Genomic DNA, 25539 nt, shown 5'->3' on the forward strand with positions numbered 1-25539 from the left:
AATCCAAAATTTTATGTTGGATAAAATAAGTCAATAGTAAAAGAATTTTCTTACATTAAACATCAAAAATTGTACTATGTATTGTTTTTATATATATGTATATATATATTTATTGTATATATTTATACTATATATATTTTATAATATAAATATATATTTATTCAATATATATATTTTTATTATAATCAATGTATACATTTATACATTTGGAATGGAAATAAAAATGGAAAAGAAAGATACCACTTTCAGAATAGCAATAACCTCTGGGTTGAGAGGGAGAAAGATGGTATGTACCTACAATGTTTGAGTTCTTAATAAAATTTCAGAAGTCCAAAGACCTTTGCACTATTTTCCTCTGACTGATTCACTCATTTCTCTGATATTTGTTTCTTCACGTATGAAATGAAAGAATACAAGAGAGTGATCAAAGTGTCCAGCTAGAAAGAGAGGTAGAATTGTATAAAGAAGATGTGTTCTAATCATGTAATATCCAACCCATAGAATTTAAATGACTATTCAATGTTACCAGCTAGTTAGTGATAGAACTCAGGCTAAATAGATGCAAGCCATCTAAAATCATACTCTTTCATTTTCTACCATGTAACTGCCCTTGATGAAAGATGAAAGGATGCGGCATCATTTTGTCTAGGATGACAAAATCAGGAGATTACCATTATCTTCACCTTCACCAGATAAAATGGGCCTAGTGACCAATGGTTCTTCTAGCGCCACTGAAGGAAAGAGTGAATGCTTTGAAAAGACCAAATTTAATTAAAATATGTCTGTTTATTGTTAAATATTAAAAGAAGTTATGATCACTGGTTTTAGGGGAACTTTCAGTTTAGTTTAGCCACACCTTATTTTAAATAATTGATGATAGCTCTGTCTGATTCCCTGTAGTTATTTGATTTATAAATTGGAGAATATGCAGGAGTTCTGTTCGAGACTGATTTGTAGTTATTGTTAGAAGTCGGTTAGTGCTTGACTTATTTCACTCAGCATAATCTCCTCTAGTCCCATCCATGTTGGTACAAATGTTGGGTATTCATCCTTTCTGATGGAGGCCTAATACTCCATTGTATATATGGACCATATCTTCTTTATCCATTCATCTGTTGAAGGGCATCTCAGCTCTTTCCACAATTTGGTGATTGTGGACATTGCTGCTATGAACATTGGAGTATATACGGCCCTTCTTTTCACTGCATCTGTATCTTTGGCGTAAATATCCAGTAGGGCAATTTGCAGGGTCATAGAGTAGCTCTATTTGGGGGAAATCAGAGGGGGAGACAAAGTATGAGAAATTGTGGACTCAGAAACAACCTGAGGGTTTTAGAGGAGAGTAGGGTGGGAGCATGAGTGTGCCTGGTGGTGGGTATTAAAGAGGGCATGTACTGCATGGAGCACTGGGTGTTATACATGAACAATCAACCTTGGAGCACTACATCAAAAACTAATGATGTATTTTCTGGTAAATAATATAACACAATAAAAAAATAACTGCTTCATTAAAAAAATAATAAAAAATAAATTCTAATAAAATTTAAAATCTAATAAAATTTAAAAAACAAAAACTAATGATGTATTGTATGGTAACTAACATAACACAATAATTAAAAAAAAGAAAGATTTTTTTAAAAAAAGTTGATTAGTGATTGATTCCCCTCATACTTCCTAAAAGAATTTGAACTCATTGTAAATTCAAAGAACAATAAGATGAAAGACTACATATAACATGAAAGAAACTATGAAGCAAAAGGGAATGAAAAATATCAAGAAATTCTGGTTATGAAAAAGCCACAATTGAACACAGAGCTTACTTCTGAGCTCATGCAACCAAGCAAAAGAGGAAACACACTAATTGCTCTAATTATCTAGGAAGGCTGTGAACTCATCCCAAACACACACAAAATTTTCCAGCTTGGTGCTCCAAGAGGAATTTGACCGAGCTGATACTGACAGAAGTGTCTTTGGTGATACAGGAATCAAAAATCTTCTATCTAGAAATCCTAGGGTCAAATCCCAGCTTTACCACTCTCTGTTACTTAATAGTTGGACAAATTTCTTGATCTCTGTTTCCTCATCTATTAAAAGTGGATAGTAATTACAATTTACCTCATAAGGTTTTTTAATAGGATTAAGCGAGTTAATATTTGTGACTGATCAGACCAAAGCTGAAAACAGCCCTGCACCTCGGTAAGGGTTATATTGTATTTCTTTAATAAATTAAGCAAGCCAAAAGTCTGAACAGCAGTTTTTCAAAGGACATTCTTGAGTTAGTAGGATTGCGGTTAGTAATTATTGTAATGACATATAAACTGATCATTGCTCTATCCCTTATTTTTTTATTGATTTCCTTCCCAAGTTTTAAAAATCATTTTTCCATTTAAAAAAAGAGAAAAATCCAAAAAATAAACATAATCTCTGCCACGTGGATCAGAATACACATTTCTTATGCTTGCTTTTCAAAATATAATCCTCCTAATAAAATATGTCAGATTCAGGGTTTTTTCTTTTCTTTTTTTTTTTTTTTTAAATACAGATCTCAGCCAGCTATAAACTAGAGCATGTGTGTCATTGCCTAGAAAAACCTCACATAGCCACAAACTGCCAAACTGACCCACGCTCATGTAGAGGGTGCAACTTTCATGACAATTTGCAAACTAAGATATCTCCCCCAGAGACAAGAAACTATCCAGTTTTTTATTTCACCTTCATTGAGAGTCTTTATAATGGAAAATTTTGACATAAACATTGTTTAATGAAATCAAAGATTTAAAAAAAGCTAATTATAGACAAAAACTTTTGTATATGAAAAACAACATATTCTGTCATATCTTATTTATAAGCAGCTTGAGTTCTATTGAATTATTAAACCACATTTTGTATTTGTGCCCCTGAACTACTTGGCTACCATATGTTATAAATACGTGCTTTATATTTACATTTAGGTTAACTTAGCATCTACTATCTGCATTAATAATGTTTTCATTTAGCTCACAATAAAATATATTTTTTCATGCACGTGTATCTTATCTCCCTTACTATTTTAGAGCAATTTCAGAGAAAGATTGGGTGATCATTTTTTGTAATGGTCTTATTTCTTAATACAACAATTTACACAGACTTGGTACCGTCTTTGTTAAAATTATCATTGAGATTGAACCCTTTGTCAATAAACTAGTATAAAATATTCCAGGGGCACCTGGGTGGCTCCGTAGTTTAAAGCCTCTGCCTTCCACTCACGTCATGATCCCAGGGTCCTGGAATCAAGCCCCGCATCCGGGTCTCTGCTCGGTGGGGAGCCTGCTTCCTCCTCTCTCTCTCTCTCTCTCTCTCTGCCTACCTCCACCTACTTAAGATTTCTGTCTGTCAAATAAATAAATAAAATCTTTTAAAAAATACTCCAGTGCTGTCTAGTCATCATGTATTAAAAAGCCCTTTTAGTACAATTTCCTTTCTCTTTTTCTATTTTCAAATATCTATGCTATTTTATTTTATTTAGGTCTTTGCACTTTGACTAAATCAACCAAATTATTGTTTCCTTTTGGAGTTATTAAAAGTCACTTTCTTTTCTTCTCTTTGCGGTGTTTATAAAAAGCCTGTCTCTGGAGTGCCTTTATTCCTCTTCTTTAGAAGTTATATTATCATAGTATGTCAGTTCTCACCATACACCTCAAACACTGGTGTCCATTTAGAGTACTGTTTTCATATTATGTACTTTTAAGAAGTGAGCTTATGTCTTAAAATAGTATATGACTTCAATATGATCACAGAACTAAAACTAGGATTAAAGGCTAGCTTTCAGAAACACCTGTTACCTATTCTCAGTTTCTTTTAACTCAGGCTAGAGAACATAGTGAACCTTTAATTTTTACTCTATGATTTGTATGTTTTTCTTTTATGTTATTCTAGTGTTGTGCATTTCTCAATGAAATTAACAAATTCAATTTTCATTTGAATGAAATGAAAAGTTAATTTGGACATTAGATATTAATAAAATAAAATGTGTATGCTACTACTGAATAGTAATACAGAATTCAGGCCTAATGAATCTTATTTTTCACGTTTTCATTTAAAAGACTGCCCTATACTAGATTTCTTTAGGAGCAGTATATTTTAGGAACTGTTAGAATTGCTAGTTTATCTCCTTTCTACTCAGTTCCTATTTCTTACTTAGCTATAGAAGAATTTAAAAATTTTTATTGGCAAATTCATATTTTAAGTTGTATGGAGGGGTTTTTTTATTGCAAAGTGTGAAAACTTTATCATAATTAATTCATTTTTATTATTTAAACTTTGATTAATTCTAAGAAATATTTGAAGTTACTGTGGGAGATATTTGAGAATCCGAAGAATTAATTTAAGATGTTATCAATGACCATCAAGGTAGAGAATTAAATTTCAAGTGACATAGTGAAAGCACTGTAATATATTTTGACACAACCCATTGATGTGATATATTGTTTATCCTATCTATATATTTCAGGGGGTCATAGTCATAAACTTTGAATATCCTTTTTAAAAATCTCTGATAATTGAAGTGAAATTAATTATGATGTGAAATAATAAAATTGCAAAGAATTACCATAGCTTGCAGATTATTAATTGTTACTGAGCTTTGATTCTTTACTAAAAGTTGATTATGTTGCTACCCATCTCCATGGACAGAATAATGTGTGTTTTAGAAAAATTATCCAATGTATCTTATAATAAAAGGCAAAAAATCTTTTCAATAGAATTAATAAATTATTGCTTAGATTTATTTTTAACAAAGCAATTTTTATCAAGACTTATCTAGCTAAGTACAATAGCAACAATAGGGGGGAAATCAGAATCTCTCTCATTACCTGCTTCTATAATTGTGCATGCATAAAGTATGCTTGAAGCCTTTGAAAGGAGAGATTGTGCACCCTGAATACTAATTTCATGAGTACTGTAATTTCACGTCTGTTATCCATGTTCAAGCTGGTCGTGCTTTGAGGAGCAGCTGAGGCTTTATGGAAAACTTTGTAAAACATTCTATTTAGAACCAATTCTTCTTTGCATTATGTACTCCGGGTATTTTTCTTCCTTTGTGTTTTATTTTGAGAACATTTGTATGAAAACAAGATCTTTGTTTCTTACAAGCACATCTGCTCTAGCTGCTTATAGATTACGAGAAGTCATCATCCTCTTTGACATCATGATCATTTCCAAGGCAACCAGTTTGGTTTACTTTTTTTTCTCTTTTCTTTTCTTTCTTTCTTTTTTTTTTTTAATATGATAAAAAGTTACAGAATGTCAGCAGCAGCAAAGTGTTTATTTCAAAACAGATGCATAATAACTTCCCAGTTTTCTGTACCCCCGCTGCATGTGGCCTGTGCATTTCAAAGCACCAAAGCTTTAGTCTATTGAATGTAATTACCTTAAGGTCCATGAGACTGTCAATTCATTACCCACAATTGAGAGGAAGAATAGAATGCTTAAGGAAACAAATTCTGAGGTGACTGACTTTATTGTACCTCAATGCCCTGTCATATGGCTTGCCTGGTGCTGGTTCAATAAGGGAGGAAATATAGGAGACCTTGGTGTTTTATGTTCTACAGTAAATAATGATATAGATTTGAATAACAGCTAGAAGGATCTTGAGGCCTTTTACTTGAAATGATTTTATGAGCAGGTGCTACATTCACTCAGGCACTTCAACGCTGTCACTACCGTGATGAAATGTGGCTATGAGAGGCCTTAGAACATAATCATTTGGATAGAAAGCCAAGGCTGCCAAAGAGGACTGGAACCAGGATCAGACTTTTGTGGCATGTTTGACTACATCAATATTTGTCAAAATTGTGAAGTTTTAGTCACAATAACCAAGCAATCCGTAAAGACGTATTTATTATTAGCTGTATGCATAGCACTGTATTGGAGATTGTGTGTGATTTAAGGAAGGACAGATGCAATCTCTGACCTCCCAGCCCTTCTCTGAGATGAATGTCTACTTATCGTATGTTTTTTTCAGCCCTGTTAAAATATTTTTATATTATATCCATTTCCCTTTTACTTAAACAGTCCCATTTTATTTTTAAAAGTATACATTTCATATGAACTACATTCATTCAGGATAATTTGTGGTTTGAGCCTGAATAAGCTGTTCTATGTTGAATGTTAAGGCAATTTGGAAAGAGCAGGCTCAGAGGCAGCTGTGGTCTGAGCACACTTGGACTCAGAATGCCAGGAATAAGAGGCACAGTCCTGGACCTTGGTATGAAGCAAGTGTCAGCTAAGCTGGTAGCAAACACACAGAATTGTGAATACGAAGATAGATCAGGAATGGGAAAATGAACAAGTCCTAAGGACAAAGCATCCAAATCAAGGGAAGAAAGTCTTGGGAGTATATCTAAACAGAGGCAGGGAATGTGGGGCACAAAAGTCAAAATGGCAGGCAAACGCAAGAGGTCTGAGCAATAGGATGGGCAATATTGAATCAGGGACACAGTCTAGTAAGACTGAGTTCCGAAATAGGAGACCCATTCATGAAGTACCAGGGGACAAGGCAGGAACACCAATTAAAGATGGTCTAAAGTGTTAAATGTCCCATGATTGAGCATAATTTATGCATTTTTATATATGCATTCATTTGTTCAATGCCAAGGACTGAGTAATATATTAGGCACAAGGTTCATAAAACTGACAAAGTTGATCTTATGAAACATTATACTGGGTAAAACAATAAATAATTAATTCGGCAAATAAATGTATTATTAAAACGTGTATTATGTGTCAAAGTGTCATGGTAAGGCATAAAGGGGTCAGGGTAGAGGGGTGCTACTTAGGTATCACAAAAGGCCTCTCAGAGGATACAACATTGATTTTTAGAAAATCTTCTTGACCCTAGCTCTCACCCCTAGCTACCATGGTCTACCAACTTTACAGCTATTTAAGATTCATAGCCATGATTAGCCTTATTCCCAGTTTTTGTAATCAACCTCTGGTCTCCCCACACCCAATAATTTCCACCACTAAAATCTCCTTTGCATTCCTGATTTATCCCATATGTCTGTCCAGTCTCCAAAGTCATGCTATATCTATGGCTGATATCCTTAGTCTGATTTGTCTTACTGCCACTTAAACGTTCATGATGATATTATGCAGGTGGAAGTTTGTTCTACTCAGAAGAGCCTAACACTCATAATAAACAAGCCCAACTATCTCAGTGACTTAACACATTAGAAGTTTGTTGTTTGAAGTGTTTGGTGAGATTCAGATTTCCAAACTTGCTCAATCATCCCTAGGGGGGATTGGAGTCCTCTGCTGGCTCCTCTGCATCTGCCTGGCAGACAAGAAAAGGGTGAAAACAGAGGATCATGGGGGGAAGTTTCTGTGGGACAGCCACGGAACCATCCTGCATCCCTTCTGCCCACATTCCATTAGACAAACTCAGTCATATGGCATACCTAACAACAAAGAAGGCTGAGACTATAGCCTAACCGTGTGCCCTGAAGGAAAAAGGAAATAGGTTTGATGAATACAACACTATATCTTTTTATTCACAAAAAAAAAAAAAAAAAGGAAGGAAGGAAAGAAGAGAGGGAAGGAGAAAAAACCATTACACTCTTTTTTTCCATAAAAAGAACTTACACCTCATCTCCCAAATGAGATCATCCAAGGCCCCACCCAGTCACTGAATCTGCTCAAAGCCTAGAATCTCCAGGCTCATGTGTTTTTTGACTCTCTCAAGTCCAGGAAAGAATGCTTTCCTGAGTATGTGGCCTGTGTGGTCACGTGGGTCCCCATACTCAGATGTCCCCAACAGTTGGTATAATGCTTTGCTTTTACCTCATAAAGTTACTAATATTATTACTGTTGAACTTGTGTTTTATAAATCAAGTCCAATGGGATAATGGAGCAGGCACACCAGCAGAGCAGGTATGTGCAGTATGTGTGCCCTTTGTTCCACGTTGCCCCATTCATATGCAATGTGTGTTGTTCATGAGTGCAGAATCCCAGTGGACCTATGATGCTTGGGAGTTTAGCAAGACTCAATGCCGAGTACAAGGTAAGCATGCTGTATCTATGGCTGAGTAAGCAAAGCACTGATAACCCTGAGAGACCATGCTTTCCATTGAACTAAAAACTTGCTTTGAACACAGAAAGAAGACAATGGCATTCTAAGAAACACAGAAGATTCAGGAACTCTATTATATCCTTTTTCCTGGTGCTATCTTTCCCTGTATCAGCCTAGCACCTATACTAATATGATGTCTTAGAAGGAAAGAGAAATATGGAACCACCATAGCTCCTTATTTCATTCCTTTCTTACTCCTCCTTATGCCTCCCGTAAGCCAAAGGCAGAGAGTATTAAAAGAATGTGAGCACATGGAGAAACAAAATAAAAACAGTTGCATTATTGTATGTAACATTTCCACTTCTCTCCGAAGAACAAAATGCATATGCATGTTTGGGTCACAAAATAAGAATTGTATTTTATTAATTCCACATTTGAATTAAATGCTCTTATATTTGCACTTAAAACTGGCATTGCAAAATGAAAACATGAATAGTAAAACTAAACATTTCTTTATTTAGAGTGACATTAAGTAGCAAATATAAAACACGATGATAAGTCAAAACATAGTGTAAAAGAAAGGATAAGGCACTTTCAATAGCAGCTTTTCCCTGCTATTGAACAAGGATCCCAAATATTCATTTTGCACTGGGGCATGCAAATCATGTAGCCTTCCCTGGGTCCGGTGCTATGCATCCTTTTCCCACTATAACTGCAATAAAAGCTTCCAGTTAAAAAAGGGAAAAAGGATACACATAGCAGTCAATGAACTGTGGAAATTATTAAATCCTTCTGGAAAGGGCCTGTGAAGGGTGATTAACCAAGATGTGAATAGTTTCTTGTTCTGTCCCTGATTCCTCTTTCTGTGGCCCTGGGCTCCTTTCTGAGAGTTTCTTCCTTAACCGTTATCTTCCACAGAAATATCTGAAATGGTTGTGGAAGAATATCTTCTCCTTGTGGACTGTGCAGCTTTCATATCTCTCTTCCTCTCCAAGGGTGGTTTTAAGGTCTTTTTTTAGCCCTGGCTCATGGTTTCTTTGGCACTACAATTTCTTTAAAAACTGTTTTGGTAAGTTTCTGATCTATTTGCTTTCAGTTAGTTCCATGTGCCAAGGTTTTTTAATAGTTATTAAACTTGGTTTATTTCTTCTTTTCTGGCCCCATATTTTTTTTTTCTTCCATTTAATGGCAATCTGAAACCGTATGCTATGAAAGGATATGCTAACCTCTCTGATGTTTACTGAAGGGTTGAATCATTTGAGAAATCTCACTGGTTCTGTGTCATGTAGGGCCATTTTTTTTTATTTCAGGTCCCAAAGCTATCAACTTTTCTAAGGAAGGCCTTTGATCCCTGAACTTACTTACTTACTTACTTACTTTCTTTTTTTTTAGTTTCTTTCTTTTTTTTTTTTTTAGATTTAAAAAAAAAAATTATTTGTTTGAGAGAGATAGAGAGAGGGGGAGTGGCCAGCAGAGGGAGAAACAGGTTCCCCACTGAGCAAGGAGCCTGATGTGGCACTGGATCCCAGAACCCTGGGATCATGACGTGAGCCGAAGGCAGATGCTTAACTGAATGAGCCACCCAGGCATTCCATCCCTGAACTTTCTACTCTCACAATTCTTAGCTTGCAAATTGACCCAAACTCACTTGAGCTACATGCTTTTTTCGTTTAAGTGGTGGTCAACACACCATCGAGTTGATAGGTCCTAGTACTTCCCCCAAACTATAGGCTCAGGAGATTTGTGGTCTGTCTTCCATGTTTTCCCATGACAACTTTTCTGAAAGTTTCCTGAGGCATGGCAGAACTCTCCAGACATTTAACCAGCTATACTGTATGCTTACCTTCTCCTGGCTGGTCTCTAAGCCAATGGCACTTATCTTGGATTTATTACAACAGAAGAACATGTTGAAGTACCAATGTCTATACTTTCCAAGGGAGGATATCTCCTGTAACTAGACACTAAAATCTCTGTGCCTTCACACTAAAGCTTATTTTTGTTCTCATTACACATTATTGTGGGTTCATGATCAGTGGCATACCACTAAATGATTAACAGAACTAAGTTCCTTCCATATTAAATGATTTTATTTTGTACTATCAAAACTTATATTTTTAAAAAATCTTGGTTTAAAACTTTTTGCTGCAACAATCAAAAGGTCTATTTAGAAGTTCAGTTTATTTTAATGCTTTCCTTTAATAAGTACATATTATGAGCAACTATATGCCAACAAATTAAGCAGTCTGGGAAAAATAGATGCATTCTGGGCTGTCGGGATGGCTCAAATGGTTCAGCATCTGCATTCAGCTCAGGTCATGATCTGCAGGTCCTGGGATCAAGCCCCATGTCGGGCTCTCAGCTCAGTGGGAGTCTGCTTCTCTCTCTCCCTCTGGGTCTTCCTCTGATTATGCGCTCTCTCTCTCTCTCTCCCTCTCTCTCAAATGAATACATATAAGATCTTAAAGAAAAAAGAAGAGAAGTGGGATGCATTTCTAGAAATGTATAAACTCTCAGAACTAAAAGAAAAAGAAACAGAAGACCTGAACAGACCCATAACCAGCAAGGAAATTGAAGCAGTAATCAAAATCTCCTAATGCTTTCCCTTAACTACTGAAAAAGACCTCTTACAATTAGAGGTAGAACCAAATGGAAGAAATATTGGCTTGTACTAAAAAAATTATGATACTTTGTTTTCAGTCCTCTCCAAAAGTTTACACAAAGACTTTGTTGAAATTTTGCTTATAAATTTAAGTTTCCATCTTCCCTGATGTCAATTAGTAATTCTTACAAAGCAATCAATGGATTGACTGTTTTGTTTTTGACAAATACACTTCAAAGTCATTGCAATATTTTTAAGCAAGTCAGAAAATTTCTGTCTTTAAATTTTCTAGGTATCAGGATATGAGAGATATTTTTAAACATGGCAGATTTACTCACACTGTTTCAGCTACAAAAAAAAAAAAAAAGTAGTAAAAATCATTCCAAAAGTTCCTTTTCCCAATGTGCCCTCCACAGCATGAATTTTTTTTAAGTAATTACTATTTCCGTCATTGTTTAAACATTACCTCGACCATGAAAAATTGATTATATTTTTGCAAGTGTCTATAAGGCACTTTTGCCACTGGTTGTCACAGATAATGTCACCAACCAGAAGCTGGCAGTGTCCCCACTAAGGTCAGTCTTTCAGGGCAGCAAGGAGAGTGAAAACGATGAAGAGTGGAGCTGGAGGAGTGGAAGACAGACACCGGGCATAGCCATAAAACCATTCTCACACCCATGTGAACTACAAGAGCCTGAAAGTGAATGAATGACTGAATGAAAGTACCATGGTCAAAGCTTCCAATTGTGGAATCCTACATCTCCCTCAGAAAAACTTGATATTATCATGTGATAATGGGGTCCCTAATGGGGCATCTTCTTTAAACAAATGATGAAATAAAATGATATGGGTATATGAAGACAACTTATCATTTAATTACTATAAATCTAGATTACAGAACATTTGTATAGTGTGAGAGCCAAGTGGATCAACAGGGCCCCTGAATTAGCAGACTTACCCCTTCAGTCTAGGCATTGCTAGGTGAGGGCTGACCTCCCCAAGAGAGAAGACTGTTGAGGTAATACTGCTTAAACTGGGTCAGAGGGGTGGAAAGAGTAAAAATCTACCTAGAAAAGTCCCTTCTAATGGAAGCTAGGTGTGAGAAAACAGTGTCCTTCTCTATCAGGTTGCACTTGAATAGATCTAGGGAGGGTGTCAGTGTCAACTCATATATTCAATAGCAATTTATTTCAATGTACTTCTTTTTAGATAAAAATACATATAAGTACAAGTTCTAATGTTTTCTTCCTTTAACCCCAAGAGACTTTTCTGCAGACCCCTTAGGGTGCACCTACATCACTTGGAAACCATTCGGCCAAAGAATATCTGTTGGACCACTGTTGGTAATTCCAGTCCTAGCTCAATTCTTGGTAAGCATCCTGCCCCAAAGTTGTTAAGAATTTCATACCTTGTGCCTAATTTGTCTTTAACACTATTTTTGATTCTCATCTAGGTGTACTGGAATCAGATTTAGCCCCAGTCCTGCTGCTCCCAGCCAAGCCTCATGCACGTATTTCAGGGAATGTGTTCTCTGGCCCCTTGTGGATAGCCCAGAATCTGCCTGTCACTGGGGCTCAGCTCTAAGCTGAGTGCTATTGACAGTATGTCAGCCTTACGATTATATATGAGGGACAACACATTATGTCAATGCACTTAAGTCTTTTTTTTATCTGCTATGAAGGTTAGAATGACTTTAATTTTTTTCTCTGCTTGACTCTTGGCAAATCAATTAAGAAGTCTTAAAAAGAAAAAGAAGAAACATCTTATAAGGCAGTTTATGCGGTGAATAGAATATTAGGTTCCTACCCAATGGCTTCATAGTAGAAATGGGTCTGAAGCAACAGAAAGACTAAAATGGGAGAGAAATGACACCTACTCTCCTCTACCATGTTTGACCAGAAACCTTTTATTTTTTAAGTTTTATTTTAGAATAGTTTTAGATTTATGGATATATATAGTTGCAAAGATAGTACAAAGAGTGGACTGTTTAATTCTCAATAGGTCTCAAACAGAATTAAAATTTCTTTTATTTGGTTTGTTTTTAAATTTTTTTTTAAGATTTTAGTATTTGACAGAGAGAGACACAGCGAGACAGGGAACACAAGCAGGAGGAGTGAAAGAGGGAGAAGCTGGCTTCCTATTGAACAGAGAGCCCAATGTGGAGCTCTGTCCCAGGTCTCTGGGATCATGACCTGAGCCAAAAGCAGACACTCAACAACTGAGCCACCCAGGACCGCTGTTTTTAATTTTTTGAAATTATGTACATTTAATGTAACTTCAACAGCCCAGGAAAATAATTCTAAGATTTGTGTAAGAAGATACCACTGCCATATTCCAGGGATTTAGTTAAAATAAGAATTCAGAGCTCTGACCTCTGGTCTTCTTAAGTAGATTTAGGAGAGTTGAAAACTGCCCCTCTGAGCAAATATTTTAGGAGCTGATGAACACTCAGCTTTGTTTAAGATAAGACTTGTCATCAATATACCCAAGAGGCTGACAATTTCTATGTATTGCTCCTTGAGAGAGAACCTGGAGTCTACTGGAATGTCTTGTCAGTACGGAACAGGAAAGAAGACACATCTTGAGGAGTAGACCACTCTTTGAAAGTTTAGGAAGGTCACCAGTCTTTGGATGTAGTAGCTTAGAAACTTGCTGCACAATCATCCAAAGAGAAGAATAAATAAACACAAAATAAGGGAGTGTGTCTGCCCCTTTGCCACTCAAACCTTAAGCTCCCTGGGGGCAGAGGTCCCTAATTCTCTATGTAGAAGTCGTGCCTGCCATATCGTGGGCAGTCAATGGAAAAACTTGGACACTTCTGTTGTGTATAAAAGATTAAGAAGAGGCACTGAATTGTCAGCAGAAGAAAGAAATTTTAGGAGGTAGAAATTTATGATTAGTTTTAAAGTTGTGGATTATGTAGGGAAAATACACTCAGGGTCCAAAAAGTGAACAAAAGCTAATTGCTCCTGCATAGAACATAGTAAACCATTTCTTACTGAAATCTAGAGCATCCACATGATGGGGTTTACTGTGCAGTTGAGAATGGCTGCTGGCTAAGGAAGATACAACGTAGAAAGTCTTATAAATAGAGAACAGTGGTTCTGATGATTGAGCAATCATCTTCACAGAGGATTCTCATTCCCTAGGATGGCTCTGAAAGATCTTTGTAGTGGAGGTGGAACTTAATGTTAAAAAAAAAAAAAAAAAAAAGCTTCTTAAAAAATCCTGGAGAAGGAGAAGGGGGTGGGATTATGGACATTGGGGAGGGTATGTGCTTTGGTGAGTGCTGTGAAGTGTGTAAACCTGGTGATTCACAGACCTGTGCCCCTGGGGATAAAAATATATGTTCATAAAAAATAAAAAATTAAAAAAAAATCCTGGAGAATTCTCATTTTTTTTTAAATCATAAGATTTTAGGTCTTTGCAAACTAAACTTCTATAAAATATACATATTAATATGTCATGGATCTTCTTTATATTATGGCTATCTGATGATGATGATAATAATAATATTTCTTGAGCATTTACTGAGTATTTAGCTGAGAACTTAACACTTGTCTCTAATCTTTAAAACAATCCTTTATGGTTGGTGGTATTACAGTCTCCATTTTAAAGATGAGGAACTGAGTCTTAGAGAAAAGTTAAGACATTTGCCCATCCTCAAACATTTAATAAGCTTGGATTCAAACCCAGGTTTTATTGATTCTATACCCTGCAAGCTTGATTATGACATCACATTCGTGGAAAGCTCAATTTAATTCACTTGAGTGCTTTCCTTTTACATTGTTCTATTATTCTTTCACTGAAGCATATTAGTACATACATACATGCATACATACAAAATGTAGTATAGCCATATGATAGGAAACCAGAATTGGGGTTTACTACCTTAGAACAAAGATTCTCTTCATTTACTTCATTCAACAGTACTGCATTATGCTCTTCTTTTGCACTTAGCACTGGGTAGAGGATACAAAGAAATATGAGACATCACCCCTACCCTCAGGGATCTTATACTGTTGAGAATAATAGCCCATATATACATATGAAAGATTCAATAATCATAAAACCTATATGATAAAGTTGCATAAACATAAAAGTAGCAATAACCTATTTCTGCAATTACTTTTCCTCCAGGAAAGAGGGTGGACTGAGACAACAAGGTAAAAATATTCACTGATGTGTCCATGGGGTAGTAATTAAACCAGTTTAGACAGAATGTGTAGTTTGTGTTGGGGAACAGGGAGAGAGTAAGTGAAAATTAGAAACAGGTAAGGAAAGCCTTGAAGGGCCAGCCAAAGCTTCACTCTGGGGTGAGGTGTAGGGAGGAACCTGTGGCACTTGGAAGACTGTAGCAAGAAGGGTCAGCTGGACCAGGAGAAACGGAAGGGATCGAATGATGAAGCTCTGGATGGAGGGGAAGAGTAGGTACTTGGGAGAGGGATAGGTGGCAGGTAAATTTATGGGTCAACAAGAGAGGATCTAGTCTGACATTCTGGTGAGTCTGAACCCTGTGAGAATGCCATCTGTAGAGAGCTGGTCATGTTGGTGGAAAGCCATTATGGGGGAGATATAGAACTTAATGGATTTGAAGAAAGCAAAGAATTTGAAATTAATTATATAAAGTGAGCTTTGAATAAAGAGTTGGAAATGACTGAGAATGGCACCCATATTTAAATACCAGGAGAAAAATATGAACCCAATTCTGAAATTCTGAAAATAACAAGAAAAGATCAACATCTTTTGGGAGCTCAGGGCAGAGAAAAAGAAGGAAATGCAAAAAATGTTAAAAAGTGGTTTATTTGGATATTTTAAACATCAGAGGAAGGAAAATGGAATAAAAATAGTGAGTTAAAGAGCTGGATACCCCCATACCAGTCAATTTCTCTTTTCCCCATTAAGTGATATGAGAATGGCAAACAAAGGTGCAATCATCACTAGAGACTAAATGCAGTATTTTCTGAAGAAATACAGTCTTGTTTAAGGAGAGTGGGAAATGAAGTAAGGTAAAAAAAAAAAAACAAAAAACGATGGCTCCTCTTTGACATATTTTGGTGACAACTATATATAAGGAACTGAGAAAGGGGAGTTTAAATAAGTGAAATAGAAATTTATGAGACATAGTAGAAAAAATAGACTCATTGTGGGAAATGGAAACCAATGGATAAAATCAAATTTGAAAGTTGGGAAGTGGTGGCCGGGGTCGTTTTGGGCCTCAGACAGCTAACGTAAATGACAGGAATTAGGGGAAGAAGTTGATTCAGAGGCCATTTGAGAGCATCAGAAACATTTGCAGTCACCAGATATCAGAAGAGGCAAACGTCCCCACAAACACGGGCTCACAAGTGCCAGTTTTAATATCTAGAATATCTTTAATATCTAGAATGCCCCATAGTACGATAAGCACACACCCTCACCATGCAACTGGTCAGGTTTCAGTTTTGGAAACCTTGAGTTTGAGTGGTTACATGCAGAAGTGGAAAGCAGGGAGGGAAATTCTTGGTAAAATGGAAGCCAAAACAACTCTACCTCTAGGAAAAGATTTCCCTCTCTGAAACTGAATGATTACCTGGGAGACTTGAATAACTGACATTTCATCATTTCTTCACTGCAGTAAGTTAAATGTAATGATGTCCTTAACTTATAAAAGTTCTTGAAATGCCTCATGAAATCATCAAGAAAAGAATGTTGTGTATTTATTTTTCTATTCTTCAGTGGTTTCACCTCAAATGCCACCTCTTCCAAGAGGGCTTTTATATGGGAAGGAGGGTGTGTATGGATATATGGAACAGACTGCAGTGAACACAACTGGCTCCCCCTAGTATTCTTTCTACACAATCCTTTTTGTCTAGAAGCCACATGGTTTGCGTGATTAAACCATTTCAGCTCCTTTAAGATTGAACTCTGATTCTCTGATGCCCATTTGAATGACACAACCATAGGACCTGGTGTAGTAGAGATTGGCTCATGGATGAGGGGTCATGGGAATCAAAGCCTTGGGCTACTTCATATATGGGATTCCCCTGGTCAAAAAGATTGGCCAAGGGTCAGTAAAGGGCTTCCGTAGTTCAGTTAGAAGGAAGTCCAAGACTTTAATTGGTATTTGAGGTAAGAAATTCAGTCATTTTCTCACTCTCTATATCCCTCCCATCTGCTTATTGTCATTGTTAGTAACCATTTTGTAATGACAAGGTTAACTAGACTTTGAATGAGTTTGCCACACTAGAAAAAAACTGGAAAGAGAAATAAAAACTCCTTAGTGAATGTCATAGAGCTGCTGGATCAAGACTTACTTGCACCTTCCCCTACTAGTGATATTTTGAGTTTGTAAATCAACAAATTTCCTTTATTGTCAAGCCCAGTTAAGTATCATAATTGAAACACCTTTCTGAATTACATTTATACTCACCTACTAAAATATTTTATTTTATTTTTCCCATTTATTTGAATCTCAGCACATACTGACTTGCACTGAATTTATTTGCCTACACTTCTTATCTTTCTGCACAGATTTTGAGCTCCTTGAGGGCAAGGACTGCAATTTACATATTTCCATGTTTTTCCTAGCTCTCAGAATAATGCTTTGCACATAATAATGTTAATAAATACTTGTAAAATAAATAAATCAAATTTATGAACTTGTGCATTTAATCTCATTATCATCATGCTGTAATTAACACATATTAATAATTCTAAAACTGTTGACTAAACTAAGTATGAATCCATCATTGTTTTGTCATCTAATTTTTTTGTTTGCTTGTTTCTCTTCTTTGCTATTGGAAATGCTATAACAGTAATTTCTGGTTTTTATTTTCTTCCCCACAGACCCCATTTCTAAAATGTCATGAAAGTTCATAGAAAGTTCTAAAGATTAGCAAAAAATAATAAGTGTTATCATCAGTTCTGTTGATGTAATTCTACCCAAAAGCTAAGTATCTTGAAATTTTAGTTAGCCAGTACAGACTCATCTTGGGTAAAGGAGAGATTTATGTGAGGATTTGCAAACACTGAAGATAGCTGAATATCAAAAGAATTCTGCCTTGCTTTTAATTTAAACCTTGGTCATTATTGGATGTTTTGCCTTGACAGAATTAATTTCTGTTGGTCTCAGTTTTCTCATCTATAACATGGAGACAATTATACTATTAATCTTATAAGATTGTTACAGAAAACAAATAAATTAATAAAGCAAAGCATCTAGATTCATGCCAGGTGTAAAAAATACTTCACAAGTGTTAACTGGATTTTTCATCTTCTTCTTCTTTGTCTCCTCCTCCTTCTTATTGTTCTACATTATTGTTTTAAGCAACTGTTGTTACCATCCACATTGGGAAGAAATTGCAGTTATTTCCATGTAAAAAATCACTTATTCTATTTTCAGGTGCAATAAAACATTGTATTTGCGGCTTCAAAATTTTCCCATGTACCCTGCTATAGATAAAATGTGGCTGGACTCTTTTTCAGTCATGTGCCCATTCAACAGTTAAGTCTATTTATGAGAAAGTTAACAAATAGATGAGCCCTTAAAGAGAGTAACAAAGTTATAGAAAAAAAGATAATTACATAAGTTATTTTTTCAAAAAAGTAAACAGTGTGGACTTTACAGTGAATTTAATACACGAAAAATTTTTAAATTCATAAAATGTAGATTGTAAAAATTTGATTTTTATTTTATTTCACTGTTTAGTAAAGCCAAATTAAAATTAATTATCTTTTATTGAAACTTTCAAGATAATTATATACTGGTGTGCACTCGTAAGATATAATACAGAGAGATCCCCTGTACACTTTGTTAGGTTTCTCCCGATAGTAACATTTTGCAACACCATAATATAGTATCACAATGAGGATATTGACATTTTAACATTTCAGAAAACTTATTCAGATTCCCAGTGTTACTTTTCCTCATTTGTAAGTGTGTGGGCATGCCCATGCCCATCTGAAGTTCTTTACAGTTTCCTTACCTCTGTTCATTCCTGTTTCCACCACAGTCAAGATGCTGAACAGTTCAACACCATATCTGCCTCTCTCCATTCCTTTCTGTACTTATTTTTGGGACTAAAAATGAGTTAGCGTAAAAAGAAGAAAAAGAACAAACCAATTTTGTGAATAAAGCAAACCAATACCTGCTAGTCCTACTACTGCAAATTCATTCACAATTAGTCATGGATTTCTGAGGTAAATTTCCCTGAGAAACATTCATTAACAGGCATATCTATGTATTTCTATAAATGTATGTACATTTCTTCAGCATCTCTACATGTTTATTTCTCTCTCTAGAACAGAATTGGGACTTTCTGAACTCGTTCATTTATTTACTCCATACTCAATTGTCATTTACTTAAATTGCAGAGATCTATTCAATATTATTAAATTCAAACCAGTGATTTTGCTATCTGACTTAATCACTCCAAGCTCTTCTTTCACCTTTTTTTTTTTTTAAGATTTTATTTATTTATTTGACAGACGGAAATCACAAGTAGGCAGAGAGAGAAAGGAAGCAGGCTCCCCACTGAGCAGAGAGCTCCATGCAGGGCTCAATCCCAGGACCCTGGGATCATGACCTGAGCAGAAGGCAGAGGCTTTAACCCACTGAGCCATCCAGGCGCCTCTCTTCTTTCAACTTTGATGTTCAGTATTTTACCCATGTTTATCAGATATACATGACATTTTAGTCCCTTTATGGAAAATATTAAAATATAAATACATAATGTCTTTTATTTTGAATAGACAAGGTATTATATGTATTTTAAGTATAGAATATAAAATGTAATGTATACCTAGATTATCAATATCCTCTAAAAGTAACATTGTAGCCAAAAATACTTATTAGTAATTACATTGATCAAGACTGTGAGAAATTACAGAAAATTTGAAATTTATAGCAACAAAAGGTAAAAATAAGATGAAGCCGGAAGCTGCGTACCCTTTAAATAATTTCAGTGCAAAGAAACTAGGCATTCAGGATCTACTTTGGGGAGTACTGGTCTAGCTGTGTTCCCTCCTAGTCATAGGTTCTGTCAGCTGAGATCTCTGGGGGTTCTCTCACCAGGAAATGGAAATAAGTCCCTTTGGTTGGAAATGGAATTCCATTTACAAATGGAAATATTTGTGAGATTAAATATTCATCGCATTTTTATATTTATTTCATATTAAGATCTATATGTATAAGTGCTTCATTACTGAGTTCAGTTTCTGTGTTATTGTTCAGTTCAAAAAGCAACACAATATAATTTGTTTCTATTGTTATAACAACTTAATACTTCTCATATGAAATGATGGAGATAATATTTTTTGTCATTTTGTGAGGTGTAATGTATCTGGTGAGAGGTTTAGCTCTCACTAAAAATAAATAAATAAATAAATATTGATAAATGAATGGCCAACATGATAAAACAATATAGGCAAAATAACTGAAAAGAACTGAAAATGCTGGAACACTCAAACATCCTGTGCCTCAGCTTCTTCGTTTGTAAAATAGCATCATAATAAAATCCCTGTACAGAGTCATCGTGCAAGCTAAATCAGTTGACATGTGTATAGCACTTAAAAGATTCCCGAGTTACAAAAATTGCTCAATAAATGTAAGCTGTTGCTAAACAAGGCATATTTTTAAAATGTAATCTCAACTTTTATTCTGAGTATCTTCATTATGTACAATTATGCTGAGAAAATGCATTCACAATTGTTACAGAAGGAATGTCAGAGATCTTATAATAATACTCTGAAACAATCATCAAAAATTAGCTGATTTTGCTATCAGAATGACTACTTCTTCCTCATGAGAATTAGCAATAAACAACACAATTCACTGTGTACAATACAGTTACAGTGAGACATATATATAAGTTTGGTGACTACCCCCCCTCCTGTAGATGTTGGTAAGAAGCAACGATCAGAGATTTCAAAGTGTTGCAAAACTTTCCAAATAAAAAGTGAGTGCAGTGGGAAGATTGAGGTAGAGCGGTTATATGGGCTGTTAGCCTTGGTATGATATTTCATTCCCCTTTCTTTTATTTCCTCTGTCATCATTTCTCTGCTCGACATTTCCCAGCACCTTGCTATCCGTTATTGCTTATTTATCATATACCATATTTAATACCAAGCATGACATTGTATTGATCAACCCATTATGTCTTTCCAGCTTGTCCATCTACTCTGTTCTGATGGTTTTACACATTAGCTTTTTTGAATGATGGTGTAATTTGATTCACAGTCTCCTGGTACATACTACTTCTTGAGAATATATTAGGCACCTCAGTCAACTGCTTTAGTTCTTTCTGGCAAACAACAATAGGTTTTGCTTTTACCGCTGACCACTTATTCTCCATTGCAAGTTTTTCTTCCTCTGCCTGCTTCATACATATTTTCTTCATGTTTTTATCCTAGATTCTTTCAACTTTTAATCTTTATGGTGTTCTTGGATGATCTCTTCTTCGATAACTCCAACTATAATCTGTATAGTAAATGACTCCAAAATCTACATACAGCCCTAGATTAGACCTCTGTATTACTGCCTTATGAGAACTTCATGTAGATGTCCAACAAACATAAACTCAGCATGACCACATGGAACTAATTCTTTCCCAAGCCAAACTATTACAGAGAATGAAACATCTAACATGTAAAGTATCCTTAACTCCTCACTCTGCTTGCCCCCCACAGCCAATCAATGATCAATCCCTACGAATCCATTTTAAAACAACTTTTTAATTAGTCCTTTTCTCTCCTTTTCTATGGCTACAACCCTATATTAGGCCCCCGATCTCTCTTGCTTAGATTATTGTGAATCTTTCTAAATGGTTTCCCTCCAACCAAAATATTCTCAAGAATGCCGTCAAAGTAGTCTTTCTTAAGTGTGCATCCAATTGTGTCACTTTTCTATTTAAAACCCTTCAATAACCTCTTGATCTCAGAATAGAATTGAAGCTCTTTGTTTTGACTCCTAAGGCCCTTCAAGATCTGATGCCATCTTTGAGTGAAATCGTTCAATGGTGAGAGCATAAACTTTGAGATTACATGCCTGAATTCAGATTTTTTTTAAAGATTTTATTTATTTATGACAGAGAGAGATATCAAGAGAAGGAACACAAGCGGGGGGGGGGGGGAGGGTAGCTGGAGAGGGAGAAGCAGGCTCTCTGCTGAGCAGGGAGCCTAATATGGGGCTCGATCCCAGGACCCTGTGATCACAACCTGAGCCAAAGGCAGATGCTTAACCAACTGAGCCACCCTGCCCCTGGATTTAGATTTTAACTGTTCATTTATCTATCCTTCCTTTCTTCCATCTAGCCATTGATCCATCAGTTGATGGATTGATCCATTATTGAACGATCATTGTGTGCCTGAAACAGTTCTTACCTCTCTGGACAAAGTAGTGAAGAACACAGACAAAGCCCACCCTTCTGGAGCTCTCGTGCTGGAGGCACAAGATGAACAATTAACAAGAAAGCAAATATAGTATGTCAGACAACAATAGCCTGGTGCTTAGCTGTGATTCTGATGAGACTGATGTGCATATATAGTAACATTGAGACAGATGGAAAACAGAGGGCAAATCTCCGAAGTGGAGGAGCCCTGAATAGCCTTTTTTCCCCCAGTTAAGATCATCTTGGGGCTAAAGTATCTGGGGGCAATTTATATTTTATTTATTTCAATACCTGAAAGAATCTCTGGTTGCTGTATGGAGAAGAGAATATGAAGAAACAAGAGTGAGAGCAGGGAGACAGTTAAGACTATTTTCAATCTTTCAGGACACAGATAAAATAAGAGTAGTGATGATGGACATGGGGAGAAGTGGTCTGATCCTAAACATATTTCAAAAGTGAAACCCACAGGATTTACTGATTTAAGGATAGGAAAAAAAGAGAAGTTTAAAGGAGTGCTTGAAGGTTTTGACTTGAGCAACCAGACATGGTGAAGCCATTCACTGAGATGGGAAAGAATGAGGGGAGACCCTAACTGGATTTCAGAAGGCAGAATCAGAGATCAGGAACTTGTTACGCTCGAGATTCCTCCTACATGCCCAAGTGAAGATGTGAAATAGGCAGTTGGATATGACAATATGGAGTTCAGAGGGATAGTTTGGACTGGGATAGAACATTGGCTGTTGTTTGATATAAGGTTCTAAAGTCATAGGAGTGAATGAGGATATTGGGAGAATGAGTGGTGATCAGTAGGAATGTGCTAATAAATATTTAATAAATGGCTCTGCATGAAAAAGTAAGTGTGTGTGTGTGTGTGTGTGTGTTTACACCAGCACATTAGTCTTCTCCTTTAGACAGGACAGGCTCTCTTGAATTTGCCACTGTCCCCACTTACCCTCTTGACCAGGCATATACACTTACACAGGCCTTATTCATTCATCTATTCAGTCATCTGTCTGTTTTGACCCTGGAGTTTGTTAAACAGCAGTAGTCCTTCTTTCTGGATCCTTTTCATTTTTTTAAAAAAATATGTCCTATGCCATATTGCATGCTATCTGTCTCAAAGTCCACATGGCTGAGAAAATCATGTGTCATTAGTCCCAACTTTTTTAGATCCAGACCACTGTCAGTTGTAGCAAGCTAGAAATATTCTTTCTAAATATGTTCCCCAACACATGTAAAGATTAACTTTATTACCTTGAAATTCTTTAATTGCTTCTTGTTGGACTGAGAAGTTGGCACATCGTACATAGCTACTGGGGTGTGGTGGCTCAGGAGTTGTGTTTTCAAGAGAGATTACCAGATTGCCTTGAATAAGTATATACGCTCTTTAGGTACCTTCTCGGGGAAGACAATATTGGTATATAAGAAATATCAATATGTAAGTTTTGATCAGTCCTCAAAGTTGAGACTGAGAGGTGAAGGGAGATTTCTAAAAATCCTTTTCAAAATATGGTAAGGAAGACTCCTTTTACCTTAGGTTTTTTTTTTTTTTTTAAGTAAAGCAATAATTTCAGATGTAATAAAAAGAGCCACTAAAGTAATTTATTATGGAAATGATTCAGTGTAGAAAAATTATATTCCAAATCGTCGTGAACCAGATTTGTCCGGAGGTAAATGTAAGGATCACAGGGTTACAACTGAACGCTAAACACTGTCCGAATTAATTACCCTCTCACTGAGGGCATGAGGTTAGCTTTCAGCCCTAACGCCATCGTTTTTTAAGTGATTTTTTTTTCTCCTGGAAGATGTATGAAGTAAAACTGAATAACAGTGAAAAATATTTCACATTAAAACCAGAACAATTACTTTATGATGAAATAGAAGCCGTAATTTTCTCACTTTTTAAACTTTTATTCCTCTTTCTGTTCTTTTTGTTCTGTTTCTGCTCAACCTGCCTTTCTTTTCATGGGTTTACGTGTCTTGTGATATTTTTCTTTTTCCTGCAGAGCATAGATATAATTTCCTGTGTGGCACTCAATATCTCCAAGACCTAGGATGCTCCTTGAGAGGCATGGTACTATTTTGAGGTAAGTTATAGCATAAAACTGCATTAGCTACCTCATTTGTGAAAATTATACCAAATTCCCAGATATGTGGTAAGCAGTTGCTGGTAAAAACACAATCCTAATGGTTTTCATAATTGATGTTTTCAAAACCAGAAGTAATTCTGACCATGTTGCATCCTCCTTTTAGGACTTCAGTGGTGAGAAAGGATTCTGTGTTTTATGAGGCTTAGTAGTATTATATTTAGACTTTTTTTACTGCTATATTTCTGTAGCAGAAAGGCTTAAGTTATTTTCTTATACTAGTTCGTGAAATACTAATGGAACATAAATATAGATGTATATATTAGTAGTAGTAGAACTCCCGGAATTCATTTTTGTAGCAGACAATTCCACATGGACTATGAGAGTTTTTCATCTAACATAATCCCTTTAAAAGAAGATATCATTACATCATTCTGTTTACCTTTTTTCAATAAAATACACAATTCAGTGAAAGCTCTTCCAGTTAATTTTTACAGTATTTTGTCCTACTTTACAATAGCTTTTGGAATTAAACGTTCTGCAGCTCTTATTGGTCTACACATTAATTATAAACTGCTTGACCTTAATCAATTTCTCTTCTATCTATTAGTCCAAATTCATACTTAGTGTTTAAATAACTTAAGGAACATGATCTGACTCAGGCAAAACTTCCATTGACTTTTACTGGAGTCGGTGAAATTTTGTCAGACATCCAGAGTCTAATTCATTGCTATATCCCAGAATATGAAACTACAAACGAGAAACTGGTGAACTTTGTGCCACATAGCAGGTTAATGTTCTTTTAATGTTTTTCCTGGTCTCGATGGGATTTTTTGATAAATATGTAGCATTTATAATGACATTTAGATTCCTGGTAGATAAGTATTAATTTATAATATATGCATATACTTAATGGTTTTATTATATGAAATATTAACATTATCATTTATTATTACCATTGTTATTTTTCTTTAACACTAGTTTCTAGGCACCTTAGTTAAACGTGGTCTATGTACAGAAACAATACGTTTTTGCTGATTGCTCATTTCTAAAATATTTAGGCTTGTTTTAATGGTGATATTCAGCAGCTGAAAAAATGTTTCTTATGTAGATACCAATAAATTAAAGATTACCTAGACTCAGATGAAGCAAAAAGAAACTCACAATTTCAGAATGGTGGCCTAAGGGCACACACACATCCCACCCCCAACCAAAAAAGTACCTTTTGAACAGAATAAAGCAATGGCAGGGGTAAGGTGGAGGGGGGATGAGAGGGACGATGCTTGCTCTGGAAAGGATATCAAACACACATCACAAATGTCAAAGACTTTCTTCCAGAGTAGAGTTTAGAAGCAAATTAAAAGAAGATGCCCTTTCTTGGGAGGGTCCTATGGAAAATAGAGGAAATTCTGGCCAGCCCTGAGAATATCAAAGATC

The 25539-nt window shown here is 35.7% G+C and overlaps 1 long non-coding RNA gene across 6 annotated transcripts in view; it reads left to right on the forward strand.

Annotated features, from left to right (window-relative positions):
- The window catches only part of LOC116597247, an 81984-nt gene that overhangs the window by 10885 nt on the left and 45560 nt on the right, over positions 1-25539 (forward strand). For all 6 annotated transcript variants that reach the window (XR_004288518.1, XR_004288517.1, XR_004288513.1 and 3 more), the window contains 2 exons: positions 11908-12016; positions 24022-24102. This is a non-coding gene — a long non-coding RNA (uncharacterized LOC116597247). The remainder of the gene's footprint in view (positions 1-11907; positions 12017-24021; positions 24103-25539) is intronic.

The sequence above is a fragment of the Mustela erminea genome, chromosome 8 (genome assembly GCF_009829155.1).
Source record: "Mustela erminea isolate mMusErm1 chromosome 8, mMusErm1.Pri, whole genome shotgun sequence".
Classification (NCBI taxonomy): Eukaryota; Metazoa; Chordata; class Mammalia; order Carnivora; family Mustelidae; genus Mustela; species Mustela erminea.